The following is a 17855-nucleotide window of genomic DNA, read 5'->3' on the forward strand; positions in this document are numbered from 1 at the left end:
AAAACTTTATTTACAAAAAGCAGGTGACAGGCCAACATATGCTGTAATTTCCTGACCATTGGTTATATTTACAGTACCCATTACTTGAGAATTTTGTAGAATTTGTCTGTAACACTATTCAGACACGGTGCTTTTCTTAGGAGATAGAATTTGACTAACTTTCTAATTTATTCTATAATTACTGGTATGTTTAAATTTATTTACTCAGGTATCAAAATTGATAATTCTTTTTTTTTGAAGTTTAACCATATTACATTGTTTCACTTTTCTTGCTACCAATTTTTACCTAGTGTGCTCTTACTTTTCAAAATCTCTATATATACTGCATTTTTTATTCCACTTTTTAAAAACTGATGTTTAATTTTGGATAACCTACATGAATTTTTTAAAAAAGCCTCTGTTACAAACAACTATAAATCAAAATTTATGTATAGAACTCAAGGTGTGATCAATTCATTGTCTAAATCTTGATTTTCTGTGGATAAAGAAAGCAATAAACAATTATGATGACATTTTATAGGTCAAATTTGTTGATATTTTTCTTTTTTTTTACATGTTTTTATTTGTATTTGAGAGAGGGGGGTACAGTGCGTGAGGGGGACAGGCAGAGAGAGAGGGAGACAGAATCTGAAGCAGGCTCCAGGCTCTGAGCTGTCAGCACAGAGCCTGATGTGGGGCTCGAACCCACCAGCCATGATACCATGACCTGAGCCAAAGTTGGATGCTCAAATGACTGAGCCAACCAGGTGCCCTGATACTTTCCTTTTTTAAAACTCTCCATAAATAAAATCATTTACTGAAGTAAAGTGTTCTACTGCCATCTGGATTCATATCTGTTGTTGCTTTTTAAATTACCAGGGTTATTTAGAGTGGCTAAGAGCTCTGATTCTGGAGCTAGAGGCTTGCATTGGAGTCCTGGCTCTACCATTTACTAGCATTGTGACGTCGTGCAAATAAACTAAACGCTCTGCCCCAGATTCTTATTTGTAAAACGGAGAGAATCGTAGTATTTATATTGCCATACTGTGCCAATTAAATGAGTGAATGCATGCAAAGAACTTAAAACGGTGTCCGGAACAGGTAAGTTCTACCTGTTGTAGTTCTGCTTGTAGAGGTTGTCCTCTGTATGGCTTTGTTTCCTTGAGTTGGTCTTGATTAACTTTATGCAATCGTTGATGTGCTTTTTGTAAGAGCCCCTTGTGAAATTCAGCAACTGCTGGTTCATCATTACGCCAATACCAGAGATCACCTTGATATCAGTAGTTCTGCCCTCAGAACTTCAGCGGGGGTGTCTCAAAGTGAGGGCTCAAAGTGAGGGCTCATCAGTGGTCCCCGCCATCCCGCCGACTGTCTTTGCTCTCTCCTCTTGGCGGTACACTTTCACAGCCTTCGGGATGGTGTGATGTCGGAGAACTTTCCACTGGCTGAGGTGGTTTCCACGAACGTCACTGGAGATGGTAGTGGAAGAGGATGGATGCTGCTTTTGCAGGGTTGGGAGAGGGGTGCGTTGTGTGAGGAGGTGGTTTGGGGAGAGCGTTGCAGTGAGAGTATAGGAAATAAGCAAGTCCTAAGAGAGCACCTCTTCATATTCTGATGCCTATCTTACCGTCTTCTTCAAAGAAAAGACAGAGAAAAAAACCTGTATTACTGATTAGCAATTTAAAAATTAACTGTGTGGTTTTATTTGTTGATTTATTGATTTCTGCATTTCTATTCATTCATTTATTCTACCTTTTTTGGGAAGGTATTTTGTTCTTTAATTTCTTTTTTTTAATTTTAATGTTTATTTATTTTTGAGAGAGAGAGAGAGAGAGGAAGAGAGAGAACGACTGGGGGAGGGGAAAGAGAGAGGGAGTCACAGAATCTGAAGCAGGCTCCAGGCTCTGAGCTGTCAGCACAGCCCTTCTTGGAGCCCAAACCCAAGAACCATGAGATCGTGACCTGAGCTGAAGTCTGATGCTTAACCTACTGAGCCACCCAGGTGCCCCAATTGTTCTTTAATTTCTTGAATTGAAGGTTTACCTAATTTATATTTAGTCTTTTTGGTTTTCTTTCTTTCTCTCCCTCTTCCTTCCCTCTCCATCCCTTCCCTGCTCTCCCTCCCTCCCCCCATTGCTTGCTTGCTTGCTTGCTTGCTTCCTTCCTTCCTTCCTTCCTTCCTTCCTTCCTTCCTTCCTTCTTTTCTTTCTTTTCTTTCTTTCTTTCTTTCTTTCTTTCTTTCTTTCTTTCTTTCTCTCTCTCTCTTTCTTTTTCTTTCTTTCTTTCCTTCCTTCCACTTTTTGGTTTTCTAATGAATACATTTAAGGCACTGACTTTTCCCCTGAATACTGTTTTAGTGGGACACCCTTGGCTTTCCCCTCTTCACAGCTTATTGTTATCCTTTTCAACCTATACCGATGCTCATAACACTATCTATAAAGTATCTAGTTATTTAAAAAACAGCATTATTGAGAAAAATTCATATAATATACAGTTTACCAACTTATCCATTTAAAATGTATTATTCAATGTTTTTAGCATATTCACAGTATGTACAACCAACACCACAATCTAATTTTAGAATATTTTTGTCTCCTCTGAAAGAAACCCCATTCCCTCTCTCCTTTTCACTTCCCCGCCCCCCTAAGCCATCACTAATCTATTTTTTGTCTTTATATATTTGCCTATTCAGGATGATTCATATAAATGGGATATTATAATGTGTGGTCTTTTATAACCGGCTTCTTTCACTTAGAATAACATTTTTAAGGTTCATCCGTGTTGTAACATGCATAAGTACTTCATTCCTTTTTATGGCCAAATATTATTCAATTGCATGGATAATATGATACATTTTATTTATTTTATTTTATTTTTTAATATAATTTATTGTCAAATTGGCTTACATACAACACCCAGTGCTCACCCCAATAAGTGCCCTCCTCAATACCCATAATCCATTTCCCTCTACCCACCCACTCCCCCCGCCCCACCGTCCACCTTCAGTTTGTTCTCTGTATTTGATAGTTTCTTGTGGTTTGCCTCCCTCCCTCTCTGTTTGTAACTATTTTTCCCCCTTCCCTTCCCCCATGGTCTTCTGTTAAGTTTCTCAAGATCCACATATGAGTGAAAACATAGCTGTCCTTCTCTGACTGACTTATTTCACTCAGCATAATACCTTCCTGTTCCATCCACATTGCTACAAATGGCCAGATTTCATTCTTTCTCATAGCCAAGTAGTATTCCGTTGTATATATAAACCACATCTTCTTTATTCATTCATCAGTTGGACCTATGGACCCTTTCATAATTTGGCTATTGTTGAAAGCGCTGCTATAAACATTGGGGTACATGTGCCCCTTGCATCAACGCTCCTGTATCCCTTGGGTAAATTCCTAGCAGTGCTATTGCTGGGTCATGGGCTAGTTCTATTTTTAATTTTTTTGAGGAACCTCCATACTGTTTTCCAGAATGACTGCACCAGTTTGCATTCCCACCAACAGTGCAGGAGTGTTCCCGTTTCTCCACATCTTCACCAGCAAGTGTAGTTTCCTGATTTGTTCATTTTAGCCACTCTGACTGGTGTGAGGTGGTATCTCAGGGTGGCTTTGATTTGTATTTCCCCGATGATGAGTGATGTTGAGCATCTTTTCATGTGTCTGCTGGCCATCTGAATGTCTTCTTTGGAAAAGTGTCTATTCATGTCTTCTGCCCAGTTCTTCACTGGATTATTTGTTTTTCAGGTGTTGAGTTTGGTAAGTTCTTTATAGATTTTGGATACTAACCCTTTATCCAATATGTCATTTGCAAATTCTTCTCACATTCCACCGGTTGCCTTTTAGTTTTGTTGACTGTTTCCTTTGCAGTGCAGAAGCTTTTAATCTTGATGAGGTCCCAATAGTTCATTTTTTCTTTTAGTTCCTTTGCCTTAGTAGATGTGTTGGACAAGAAATTGCTGAAGCTGAGGTCAAAGAGGTTGTTGCCTGCTTTCTCCTCTAGGGTTTTGATGGCTTCCTGTCTCACATTTAGGTCTTTCATCCATTTTGAGTTTATTTTTGTGTATGGTGTAAGAAAGTGGTCTAGTTTCATTCTTCTGCATGTTGCTGTCCAGTTCTCCCAGCACCTTTTGCTAAAGAGACTGTCTTTTTTCCATTGGATGCTCTTTCCAACTTTGTCAAAGATTAGTTGGCCATACATTTGTGGGTCCAATTCTGGGTTCTCTGTTCTATTCCATTGGTCTATGTATCTGTTTTTGTGCCAGTACCATACTGTCTTGATGATTACAGCTTTGTAGTAGAGGCTAAAGTCTGGGATTGTGATGCCTCCTGCTTTGGTTTTGCTCTTCAATATCACTTTGTCTATTTGGGGTCTTTTGTCGTTCCATAGACATTTTAGAATTGTTTGTTCTAGCTTTGAGAAGAATGCCGGTGCAATTTTGATTGGGATTGCATTGAATGTGTAGATTGCTTTGGGTAGTATTGACATTTTAACAGTATTTCCTCTTCTTATCCATGAGGATGGAATGTTTTTCCATTTCTTTGTGTCTTCTTCAATTTCCTTCATAAGATTTCTATAATTTTCAGCATACAGATCTTTTACATTGTTGGTCAGGTTTATTTCTAGGTATTTTATGGTTCTTGGTGCAATTGTAATTGGGTTCAGTTTCTTTAATTCTGTTGCTTCATTATTGGTGTATAAAGATGCAACTGATTTCTGTACGTTGATTTCATACCCTGCGACTTTGTTGAAATCAGTTCTGGCAGTCTTTTGGTGGAGTCTGTCAGGTTTTCCATGTAGAGTATCATGTCATCCACGAAAAGTGAAAGTTTGACTTCTTCTTTGCCAATTTTGATGTCTTTGATTTCATTTTGTTGTCTGATTGCTGAGGCTAGGACTTCCAACACTATGTTAAACAACAGTGGTGAGAGTGGACATCCCTGTCGTGTTCCTGATCTCAGGGAAAAAGCTCTCAGTTTTTCCCCATTGAGGATGATATTAGCTGTGGGCTTTTCATATATGGCTTTTATGACGTTGAAGTATGTTCCTTCTATCCTGACTTTCTTGAGGGCTTTTATTAAGAAAGGATGCTGTATTTTGTCAAATGCTTTTTCTGCATCGATTGACAGGATCATATGGTTCTTATCTTTTCTTTTATTAATGTGATGTATCACACTGATTGATTTGCAAATATCGAACCAGCCTTGCATCCCAGGAATGAATGCCACTTGATCGTGGTGAATAATTCTTTTCATATGCTGTCGAATTTGATTTGCTAGTATCTTGTTGAGAATTTTTGCATCCATGTTCATCAGGGATATTGGCCTGTAATTCTCCTTTTTTGTAGGGTCTCTGTCTGGTTTGGAAATCAAGGTAATGCTGGCTTCACAGAATGAGTCCAGAAGTTTTCCTTCCCTTTCTATTTTTTGGAACAGCTTAAGAAGGATAGAGAAGGATAAGGTATTATCTCTGCCTTAAATGTCTGGTAGAATTCCCCAGGGAAGCATCTGGTCCAGGACTCTTATTCGTTGGGAGATTTTTGGTAACTGATTCAATTTCTTCACTAGTTATGGGTCTGTTCAAATTTTCCATTTCTTCCTGTTTGAGTTTTGGTAGTGTATGGGTGTCTGGGAATTTGTCCATTTCTTCCAGGTTGTCCAGTTTGTTGGTGTATAATTTTTCACAGTATTCACTGATAATTGCTTGTATTTCTGAATGATTGGTTGTGATAAATCCATTTTAATTCATGATTTTATTTATTGGGGTCCTCTCTTTTTTCTTTTTTGAGAAGTCTGGCTAGGGGTTTAACAATTTTGTTTATTTTTTCACAAAACCACCTCTTAGTTTCATTGATATGTTCTACTGTTTTTTTTGGATTCTATATTGTTTATTTCTGCTCTGATCTTTATTATTGTATTTCGGCTGGGTTTGGGGTTTCTTTGTTGTTCTGCTTCTAGTTCCTTTAGGTGTGCTGTTAAATTTTGTATTTGGGATTTTTCTTGTTTCTTGAGATAGGCCTGGACTGCAATGTATTTTCCTCTTAGGACTGCCTTCACTGCATCCCAAAGGGTTTGGATTGTTGTGTTTTCCTTTTGTTTCCGTATATTTTTAAATTTCTTCTTTAATTGCTTAGTTGACCCATTTGTTCCTTAGTAGGATGTTCTTTAACCTCCATGCATTTGAAGGTTTCCCAAACTTTTTCTTGTGGTTGATTTCAAGTTTCATAGCATTGTGATCTGAAAGTGTGCATGGTATGATCTCAATTCTTTTATGTTTATTGAGGGCTGTTTTGTGACCCAGTATGTGATCTATCTTGGAGAATGTTCCCTGTGCATTTGAGAAGAATGTGCATTCTGCTGTTTTAAGATGAAAAGTTCTAAATATATCTGTCAAGTCCATCTGGTCCAGTGTATGATTCAAGGCCATTGTTTCTTACTGATTTTCTGTCTATATGATTCTGTCCATTGTTGTAAGTGGAATATCAAAGTGCCCTGCAGTTACCATATTCTCACCAATTAGATTGCTTATGTTTGTGATTAATTGTTTTATATATTTGGGTGCTTCCAAATTTGATATATATATATTTTAATATTTTAAATTTCACATTAAATTTTTTAAACTTATTTTTTAAAATTTTTTTAGATTTATATCCAAATTAATTAGCATATAGTGCAACAATGATTTCAGGAGTAGATTCCTTAGTGCCCCTTACCCATTCAGCCCATCTCCCCTCCCACAACCCCTCCAGTAACCTTCAGTTTGTTCTCCATATTTATGAGTCTCTTCTGTTTTGTTCCCCTCCCTGTTTTTATATTATTTTTGTTTCCCTTCCCTTATGTTCATCTCTTTTGTCTCTTGAAGTCCTCATATGAGTGAAGTCATATGATTTTTGTCTACCTCTGTCTGAATAATTTCACTTAGGATAATACCCTCCAGTTTCATCCACATGGTTGCAAATGGCAAGATTTCATTCTGTTTGATTGCTGAGTAATACTCCATTGTATATATATACCACCTCTTCTTTTTCCATTCATCCATCGATGGACATTTGGGCTTTTTCCATACTTTGGCTATTGTTGATAGTGCTGCTATAAACATCGGAGTGCATGTGTCCTTTTGAAACAGCACACCAGTATCCCGTGGACAAATGCCTAGTAGTGCAATTGCTGGGTCGTAGGGTAGTTCTATTTTTAGTTTTTTGAGGAACCTCCATCCTGTTTTCCAGAGTTGCTGCACCAGCTTGCATTCTCACCAACAATGCAAAAGAGATCCTCTTTCTCCGCATCCTCACCAACATCTGTTGTTGCCTGAGTTGTTAATGTTAGCCATTCTGACAGGTGTGAGGTGGTATTCTCATTGTGGTTTTGATTTGTATTTCTCTGATGATGAGTGATGTGGAGCATTTTTTTGTGTGTCGGTTGGCCATCTGGATGTCTTCTTTGGAGAAGTGACTATTCATGTCTTTTGCCCATTTCTCCACTGGATTATTTGTTATTTGGGTGTTGAGTTTGAGAAGTTCTTTGTAGATTTTGGTTACTAACCCTTTATCTGATATGTTGTTTGGAAATATCTTCTCCCATTCTGTTGGTTGCCTTTTAGTTTTGCTGATTGTTTCCTTCGCTGTGCAGAAGCTTTTTATTTTGATGGGGTCCCAATAGTTCATTTTTGCTTTTGTTTCCCTTGCCTCTGGAGATGTGTTGAGTAAGAAGTTGCTGCACCCAAGATCAAAGAGGTTTTTGCCTGCTTTCTCCTCAAGGATTTTGATGGCTTCCTGTCTTACGGTTAGGTCTTCCATCCATTTTGTGTATCTTTTTGTGTCTGGTGTAAGAAAGTGGTCCAGGTTCATTCTTCTGCATGCCACTGTCCAGTTTTCCCAGCACCACTTGCTGAAGAGACTGTCTTTATTCCATTGGATATTCTCTCCTGCTTTGTCAAAGATTAGTTGGCCATATGTTTGTGGGTCCATTTCTGGGTTCTGTATTCTGTTCCATTGATCTGAGTGTCTGTTCTTGTGCCAGTACCATACTGTCTTGATGGTTACAGCTTTGTGGTATAGTTTGAGGTCTGGGATTGTGATGCCTCTTGCTTTTTTTTTTTTTTTTTTTTTAAGATAGTTTTGGCTATTCGGGGTCTTTTCTGGTTCCATATGAATTTTAGGATTATTTGTTCTAGCTCTGTGAAGAATGCTGGTGCTATTTTGATAGGGATCACATTGAATATGTAGATTGCTTTGGGTAATATCGACACTTTAACAATATTTGTTCTTCCTATCCAGGAGCATGGAATCTTTTTCCATTTTTTGGTGTCTTCTTCAGTTTCTTTCATAAGCTTTCTATAGTTTTCAGTGTATAGATTTTTCACCTCTTTGGTTAGATTTATTTCTAGGTATTTTATGTTTTTTTGTGCCACTGTAAATGGGATCGACTCCTTGATTTCTCTTTCTGTTGCTTCATTGTTGGTGTATAGGAATGCAAGCGATTTCTGTGCATTGATTTTATATCCTGCAACTTTGCTGAATTCATGAATCAATTCTAGCAGTATTTTGGTGGAATCTTTTGGGTTTTCCATATAGAGTATCATGTCGTCTGCAAAGAGTGAAAGTTTGACCTCCTCCTGGCTGATTTGGATGCCTTTTATTTCTTTGTGTTGTCTGATTGCAGAGGCTAGACTTTCAGTACTATGTTGAATAACAGTGGTGAGAGTGGACATCCCTGTCTTGTTCCTGATCTTAGGGGGAAAGCTCTCAGTTTTTCCCCATTGAGGATGATATTAGCATTGGGTCATTCATATATGGTTTTATGGTCTCGAGATATGCTCCTTTTATCCCTACTTTCTTGAGGGTTTGTATCAAGAAAGGATGCTGTATTTTGTCAAATGCTTTCTCTGCATCTATTGAGAGGATCATATGGTTCTTGTCCTTTCTTTTATTGATGTGATGAATTACGTTAATTGTTTTGTGGATAGTGAACCAGTCCCGCATCCCAGGTATAAATCCTACTTGGTCATAGTGAGTAATTTTTTTAATGTGTTGTTGGAGCCGGTTGGCTAATATCTGGTTGAGGATTTTTGCATCCATGTTCATCAGGGAAATTGGTCTATAGTTCTCCTTTTTAGTGGGGTCTCTGTCTGGTTTTGGAATCAAGGTAATGCTGGCTTCATAGAAAGAGTTTGGAAGTTTTCCTTTCATTTCCATTTTTTGGAACAGCTTCAAGAGAATAGGTGTTAACTCTTCCTTAAATGTTTGGTAGAATTCCCCTGGAAAGCCGTGTGGCCCTGGACTCTTGTTTTTTGGCAGATTTTTGATTACTAATTCGATTTCCTTCCTGGTTATGGGTCTGTTCAAATTTTCTGTTTCTTCCTGTTTCAGTTTTGGTAGTGTATATGTTTCTAGGAATTTGTCCATTTCTTCCAGATTGCCCATTTTATTGGCATATAATTGCTCATAATATTCTCTTATTATTATTTTTATGTCTGCTGTGTTGGTTGTGAACTCTCCTCCTTCATTATTGATTTTATTTATTTGGGTCCTTTACTTTTTCTTTTTGATAAACTGGCTAGTGGTTTATCAATTTTGTTAATTCTTTCAAAGAACCAGCTTCTGGTTTCCTTAATCTGTTCTACTGTTTTTTGTTTTTGTTTTTTTTTTGTTTGTATGTTTGTTTTTTGTTTTGTTTTGTTTTGTTTTTGATAGTATTAATTTCTGCTCTAATCTTTATTATTTCCTGTCTTCTGCTGGTTTTGGGTTTTATTCACTGTTCTTTTTCCAGCTCCTTAAGGTGTAAGGTTATGTTGTGTATCTGAGATCTTTCTTCCTTCTTTAGGAAGGGCTGGATTGCTATAACCTTTCCTCTTATGACTGCCTTTCCTGAGTCCCAGAGGTTTTTGGTTGTGGTGTTATCATTTTCATTGACTTCCATATACTTTTTAATTTCCTCTTTAACTGCTTGGTTAGCCCATTAATTCTTTAGTAGCATATTCTTCAGTCTCCAAGTATTTGTTACCTTTCCAATTTTTTTCTTGTGGTTGATTTCGAGTTTCATATTGTTGTGGTCTGAAAATATGCATGGTAGGATCTCAGTCTTTTTGTACTTACTTAGGGCTTATTTGTATCCCAGTATATGGTCTATTCTGGAGAACGTTCCATGTGCACTGGGGAAGAAAGTATATTCTGCTGCTTGAGGATGAAGTGTTCTGAATATATCTGTTAAGTCCATCTGGTCCAGTGTGTCATTCAAAGCCATTGTTTCCTTGTTGATTTTTTGATTAGATGATCTGTCCATTGCTGTGAGTGGGGTGTTGAAGTCCCCTACTATTATGGTATTACTATTGATGAGTTTCTTTATATTTGTGATTAATTGATTTATATATTTGGTTTTCCCATGTTTGATGCATAAATGTTTACAATTGTTAGGGCTTCTTGGTGCATAGACCCCTTGATTATGATGTAATGCCCTTCTGCATCTCTTGATACAGTCTTTATTTTAACATCTAGATTATCTGATATAAGTATGGCTACTCTGGCTTTCTTTTGTTGACCATTAGCATGATAGATGGTTCTCTATCCCCTTATTTTCAATCTGAAGGTGTCTTTAGGTCTAAAATGTGTCTCTTGTAAATAGCATATAGATAGATCTTGTTTTATTATCCATTTTGTTACCCTATGTCTTTTGATTGGAGCATTGAGTCCATTGAGGTTTAGAGTGAGTACTGAAAGAAATGAATTTATTGCCATTAGGGTGCTTGTAGAGTTGGAGTTTCTGGAGGTGTTCTCTGGGCCTTTTTAATCTTTGTTGCTTTTGGTATTTATTTATTTATTTATTTCTCTCTTTACATATATTTATTTTCATCTTTTCTCCCCTCAGAGAGTCCTCCTTAAAATTCCTTGCTGGGCTGGTTTAGTGGTCACAAACTCCTTTAATTTTCATTTGTCTGGGAAACTTTTTTATCTCTCCTTCTATTTTAAATGACAGCCTTGCTGGATAAAGAATTCTTGGCTGCATATTTTTCTGATTCAGTACATTGAATATCTGCCACTCCTTTCTTGTCTGCCAAGTTTCTGTGGACAGGTCTGCTGCAAACCTGATCTGTCTTCCCTTGTAGGTTAGGGACTTTTTTTCCCTTGCTGCTTTCATGATTCTCTCCTTGCCTGAGTATTTTGTGAATTTGACTATGATATGTCTTGTTGATGGTCGTTTTTTGTTCAATCTAATGGAGGTCCTCTGTGCTTCCTGAATTTTGATGTCTGTGTCTTTCCCCAGGTTAGGAAATTTTTCCATTCTGATTTGCTCACATAACCCTTCTACCCCCATTTCTCTCTCTTCCTCTTCTGGGACCCCTATGATTCTGATGTTGTTCCTTTTTAATGGGTCACTGATTTCTCTAATTCTTAAATCTTGCTCTTTTGCCTTAATCTCCCTCTCTTTTTCTGCTTCATTATTCTCTATAAGTTTGTCCTGTATATCACTGATTCTCTGTTCTGCCTCATCCATCCTTGCTGCCACTGCATCCATCCGTGATTGCAGATCAGTTACAGCATTTTTAATTTCATTCTATTTTTTACTTCTTTTATCTCTGCAGAAAGGGATTCTAATCTATTCTAAATTCTGGTTCAGACATCTTCCTTGTATCTTGTGTTGGTTAAATCCCTGGCTGTCATTTCTTCATGCTCTTTCTTTTGGGGTGAATACCTTCGTTCTGTCATTTTGAAAAGAGAAAAGGAATTAATGAGGTAGAAAAATTAAAATTAAAAAAATATTAAAATTAAAAAATTAACCACACACACACACAAATCGAATAAATGATGCTAGATCCTATGTGTGTTTTGGTCTGGGTGTTGAAAGTGGTTTGACAGATTAGAGAAAAAAAAAGGGGGGGGGGAAGGGAAATCGTGAGAATTTGAGATAATGAATACACTGATGTAGACTAAAATGAGATGATTGGAGTAAAATATAATTTGAAAAAATTTACACATAATTAACGAATATAGTGGAAAAAATGAAATAAAGGTATTTTTAATAAAAATTAAAAATAAAAATGAATTTTTTCTCTTTCTGTATTCAAGAAAAAGAAAAGTAGTGTAAAAGAGGAAAAAAAAGAAAGACAATTGAATAGATGGACCTACTAACGGATTGAAATAGGACTGAAATTACTTCATTTTCCCCTAGAAGTCAGACTATGTAGTGCTTTATAGTCCATAAACTAAGTAGGTGGTGAGACTTGTGTTTTGAAGAGCGAGGTTGGCCCAGTTGGTCAGGGCTCAGTGTAACGGCTCCGTTCTCCACTAGATGGCGCTGCTAGCCTACTGGGGTGGATTGTTGTGGTGCTCGTAGGTGCGTATGCGCATGCACGGGAGCGGTGAAAATGGTGCCACCCAGCTACCCAGTCTCTAGTATTGGAACTCCGTTCTCCCCGATCAGCAATCGTGCACCTGTTCTCTGTCTTCAGCTTTCCTCCACTCCCCATTTCTTCACTGTCCGTGACCAAGCCCCAGGTGCTGCCTCTATCGCGAGTTTTGTCTCAGATGCGGCTGTTTTCCCCGGCCCCTTACTTCCGAAGGACTGCGGCTTTGACCCCTTCCACCCCTCTGCAGGAGGGAGTCAGCAAGCAATAGCCAAATGCCGGCTGTACCCAGGAGTGCCTGCTGGACCCTGCTACTGCCGGTGCCCCGAGACTGTGGCCAGGTGCCAGCCCACCCCAGAAAAAGTTCGCGAGATAGTGTAGCAGCAGCGTTTCAGGGATTATGGAAAATCACAACATGCATCTGGCACCAGGCTTCACCCTTAACGACCTTGTTCCAGCACCAGCCAATGTGGCCATTTTCTGGGGTCTGCTGGGACCAGGTGGCTTCAACAGTCTCCACCAAATGTGCTTCCAGCAGTGGAGCCGCTTTTCCCTGTGTGGCCCGAGAACCTCCCGGACACCACTCTTTTCCTGGGGATTCACCCTTCCCACCAGAGCACCGCCAGGTATCGAGCTGCAGAGTTGCAGACTTTGTGCTTCCCTTGTTTACAGTCTTAATGGAATTTAAACCCTCTCCTTTCTCCTTTCTCCCTTTTTAGTTTAGTCCCTGCGGCTGTTTCCAATTTTCCACTTTCTCTCCAGCTGCTTTTGGGGAGGGGTGCTTTTCCCGCATTCTCCCCTCCCCCCGCCCCCACCAGTCTCTGTCCTCTCTCTGCCTGCAAAAGTGGTTCCTTGCCCACCTCTGGCTTCTCTGTCCCCAAGTTCACCTCTCCACGCCATGTACCTGCTGAATTCTGTGGTTCAGGTTGTGCAGATTGTTGTGTTAATCTCCAATCAGTTTTCTAGGTGTGTAGGTTGGTTTAGTGTTGGTCTGGCTGTATTTCATGGATGTGAGACACAAGAAACTTCCATGCTGTTCCTGGTGCATAGACATTTATAATTGTTAGCTCTTTTTGATGGATAGACCCCATAATTATGATATAGTGCCCTTCTTTGTTACAGCCTTTAGTTTAAAATCTAGTTTGATATAAGTATGGCTACTCCAGCTTTCTTTTGACTTCCAGTAGCATGATATATGGTTCTCCATCTCCTCACTTTCAATCTGAAGGTGTCCTCGGGTCTAAAATGGGTCTCTAGTAGACAAAAAATAGATGGATCTTGTTTTTTTTTAACCCATTCTGATACCCTATGGCTTTTGATTGGAGCATTTAGTCCATTTACATTCAGTGTTATTATTGAAAGATACGGGTTTAGAGTCATTGTGTTATCTATAGGTTTCATGCTTGTAGTGATGTCTCTGGTCCTTTGTGGTCCTTGCAACATTTCACTCACAGAATCCCCCTTAGGATCTCTTGTAGGGCTGGTTTACTGGTTAATTCCTCCAGTTTTTGTTTGTTTGGGAAAACCTTTATCTCTTCTTCTATTCTGAATGATAGGCTTGCTGGATAAAGGATTCTTGGCTGCATATATTTCCTGTTCATCACATTGAAAATTTCCTGTCACTACTTTCTGGCCTGCCAAATTTCCGTAAATAGGTTTCTTACTACCCTTATGTGTCTACCCTTGTAGGTTAAGGCCCATTTATCCCGAGCTGCTTTCAGAATTCTCTCTTTATCTTTGTATTTAGCCAGTTTCACTGTGACATGTCGTGCAGAAGATCGATTCAAGTTATGTCTGAAGGGAGTTCTCTGTGCCTGTTGGATTTCAATGCCTGTTTCCTTTCCCAGATCAGGGAAGTTCTCAGCTATGATTTGTTCAAGTACACCTTTGGCCCCTTTCTCTCTCTCTTCTTTTTCTCGAACTCCTATGATATGGATATCATTCCATTTCATTGAATCACTTAGTTCTCCAATTTTTCCCTCATGATCCAGAATTTTATCTTTTTCTCAGCTTCCTCTTTTTCCATAATTTTATCTTCTATTTCACCTATTCTCCCTTCTGCCTCTTCAATCCTTACTGTCACCACCTCTAGTTTATTTTGCACCTCATTTACAGCATTTTTCAATTCATCATGACTATTTTTCAGTTCCTTGATCTCTGCAGCAGTAGATTCTCTGCTGTCTTCTACTCTTTTTTTCAAGCCCAGCAATTAATCTTATGACTATTATTCTAAATTCTTATTCAGTTATATTGTTTATATATGTTTTGAGCAATTCTTTTGCTGTCATTTCTTCCTGGAATTTCTTTTGAGGAAAATTCTTCCGTGTTGTCATTTTGGCTAGTTTTCTATCCCTGATGTGTTTTAAAAGCTTGTTGTGTGTCCTACTCCTGTGAGCACTGCTATATTAAAGAGGGGTCACACACTGTCTAGGGTCTGGCCCTTCAGAGGGTGTCTTTTGGAGAGTGTTACTTGCTCTCTGTTGTTGTGACTCTGGTTACTTTATCTCCCTACTTGTGGTGATGTTTTGGACCCTTCACCAGTTGTGCTTTGATTTGTTCATTGAAGTAGCCCTGGAAAAGAAAACAAACAGACAAACAAATAGAAAATAAAAACATGCAAACACATAAACCAAAAAACCCATGAACAAAAACCAAGAAACACCAGCTACAAGTAAAAAAACAGGGTGGAGGCGGTGCTCATGGTAGAGGCCTTATCCCATACAAAGAGAGAAATGACAGGGGGCAGGGGAAAAAGAAAAAATCAAAATTGGCCAGGCAGAAAAACTACATGGCTTAATCCAGAGAGAGAGAAAGGAAAATAAGGAAGGAGGTGTAGAACATGTATCAAGAGAATGGATTGCATATGTCTGCTTAAACAAACCAACAACCAGAGTAACCAGACTAGAGGAGAGATAAGAAGAAGAAAAGGAAGGAGGAATATATCTATATAATAAGAATGTTCCAAGAGTTAAACCAGGCAATGCAACAGTGCTGGTCTGGAGGAAGGGCTGTCTCGTTCATCAGTGTCAATCCGACTCCAGTAGATAACGCAGCTACCAGGCCTGGAGGGGTGTGGCTTGGTGTAGACAGGCCCCGCCTCCACTGTGGGCCGGCTGTCAACTCTCTGAAGCCGCCTCTCTGAAGTCGCCCCACCTATGGCCCGTCAGGTTGTCCTGTGGGTCCCTGGAAGCAACTCTGCCTCTTTTCCTCCTGGACTCTTGGGGTTCAAAGTCCTTTGGCCTCAACACGGCTTTGTTTGAGACACCAAGGAACTTCGGATCCTGCTACTTCTCTGCCATGTTGACCCTTCCCTCCAACCCCTCCCTTCTGAGGAACCGTGGCTTTGACCAGCTCGGATCCTCTGGGAGAGGGTTTTACTGAGCAATGGCTGGGTGCCGGCCTGCTGCCCGGAACGTTTGCGCGACCGCGCTGCTGCTCGTGCCCAGAGACTGTGGCTGGGTGCCAGCCCACCCCAAAAAAAGTTCGTGTGATCTTTTAGCAGCAGCGTTGCAGGGTTTATGGAAATTCACAACACACATCTATCACCAGGCCTCCCCCTTAACTTTCTTGTTCCAACACCAGCAAATGTGGTTGTTCTCCGGGATCCACTGGGACCTTTGCCTGTGGGGTGGCTGCACAGCCTCTACCAAATGTCCTGCCAGCAGGGGAACTGCCACTCCCCATGTGGCTGTGGACTCCTCGGACCTCGCTCTCCTCTCCACTCCTGGGGATTCGCCCTTCCCACCGGAGCAGTGCCAGGTATTGAGCTGCGGAGTTTTAGACTCTCCCTCTGTTTATAGAGTCTTAATGGAATTTAAACAGCTCTCCTTCCTCCTTTCTCCCTATTTTGTTCAGTCCCTGTGGCTGTTTCCACTTTTCCACTTTCTCTCCAGTCACCCCACACTCCCCCCAAGTCTCCGTCCTCTCTCCACAAGCGAAAAACAGTTCCCTGCCCTCCTCGGTTTCTCTCTCCCCCAGTTTACCTCTCCGTGCTGGGTACCCGCTGAGTTTTGTGGTTCAGGTTGTGCAGATTGTTGTGTTAATCCTCTGTTCAGTTTTCTAGGTGTGCAAGTTGGTTCAGTGTTGGTCTGGCTGCATTTCAGGGATGAGAGAGGCAAAAAAACCCTTCCATGCTGTTCCACCATCTTGGTCCCTCCTCAGTATGATACATTTTAAATCTGTTTGTTGATGAACATATGGATTACTTTAACTCTTTGGTTATTGTGAATAATGCTGCTCTAGCATTTTACACAAGTTTTTGCGTAGATATTTGTTGTCATTTCTCCTGTTTATATACCTAGGAATGGAATTGCTGGGTCATATGATAACTCTATGTGTATCTTTTTGAGAAACTGCCAAACGGTCATCCAATGCCACTGCACTGTCCTACATTCCCACCAACAATGCATGAGGGATTTTCTCCGTATCGTCTCCAATATCTGCGGTTGTCTATCTTGTTGATTATAGTTACCTTCGTGAGTGTGAAGTAATACCTCATTGTGGTTTTGATTTGAATTTCTCTACAGACTTGTGATATTGGCCATATTTCAGGTGCTCATTGGCCATGTGTATAGCTTCCTTAGAGATACTGTTCAGATCTTTAGCCATTTAGAAAATTGGGTTATATGTCTTTTTATTATTGAGTTGTAGCTCTTTAGATACAAATCTGTTATCAGATGTATGGTTTGAAAATATTTTCTATCATTCTTTGTGTTTTCATTTTCTTCGTAGCATCCTTTGAATTCAAAGGTTTTAATTTTGGTGAAGTCCAAATGATCATTATTTTTAATTTTATTGTTTGCTTTTGATGTCATATCTAAGAAAATATACTCAAAGGCATGAAGATTTACACCTCTGACTTATTTTTAGAGTTTTATGATTTTAGGTTTTACATTTCGATATTTTATCTGTTTTGGGTTAATTTTTTTGTATATTGGGTAAGGTAGTTGTCCAATTTCATTCTTTTGTATGTTACTATCTAGTGGTGCCCCATTGAAAAGACTCTTTTTTTTCCTCACTGAATTATTTTGGTACCTTTATCAAAATCAGCTGACCATAAATGCGTGTGTTTATTTCTGGACTTTCAGTTCTATTCCATTGGTCTATATCTCTCATTATACTCATCATCATTGCTTTTTGCTCTCACATCTCTGTCTTGGGTTAATTTTTTTTCTTTAAAACATCTCCAGTAATGCTTTATATTTTTATTAAAATTTTTTCTTAATGTTTGTTTATTTTTTGAAAGGGAGAGAGTGGGGGGGGGGGGAAGGGCAGAGAGAGAGGGAGACACAGAATCCGAAGCAGGTTCCAGGCTCTGAGCTGTCAGCACAGAGCCCAACGGGGGACTCAAATCCATGAACCTCGAGATCATGACCTGAGCTGAAGTCAGAGGCTTAACCAACTGAGCTACCCAGGTGCCCTTCCAGTAATGCTTTAAGTGATAGTTTGTGGCTCATGAATTTTTGTGACCCCACGAGTGTGATAATGTGTTAATTTGCTCTTACACCTTGGTTGGGTTTAGAAATATTTGTATTCTGACC

At 39.4% G+C, this 17855-nt stretch overlaps 1 long non-coding RNA gene across 1 annotated transcript in view; it reads left to right on the forward strand.

The window, feature by feature from the left end:
* The first annotated feature begins 978 nt into the window (after positions 1–978).
* LOC144616279 (uncharacterized) overlaps positions 979–17855 on the forward strand; it is a 57589-nt gene continuing 40712 nt past the window's right edge. Inside the window, exon 1 of the long non-coding RNA XR_013555424.2 lies at positions 979–1080. This is a non-coding gene — a long non-coding RNA (uncharacterized LOC144616279). The remainder of the gene's footprint in view (positions 1081–17855) is intronic.

This window comes from Panthera onca, chromosome B2 (assembly GCF_046562875.1).
Source record: "Panthera onca isolate mPanOnc1 chromosome B2, mPanOnc1 haplotype 2, whole genome shotgun sequence".
NCBI classification, from domain to species: domain Eukaryota; kingdom Metazoa; phylum Chordata; class Mammalia; order Carnivora; family Felidae; genus Panthera; species Panthera onca.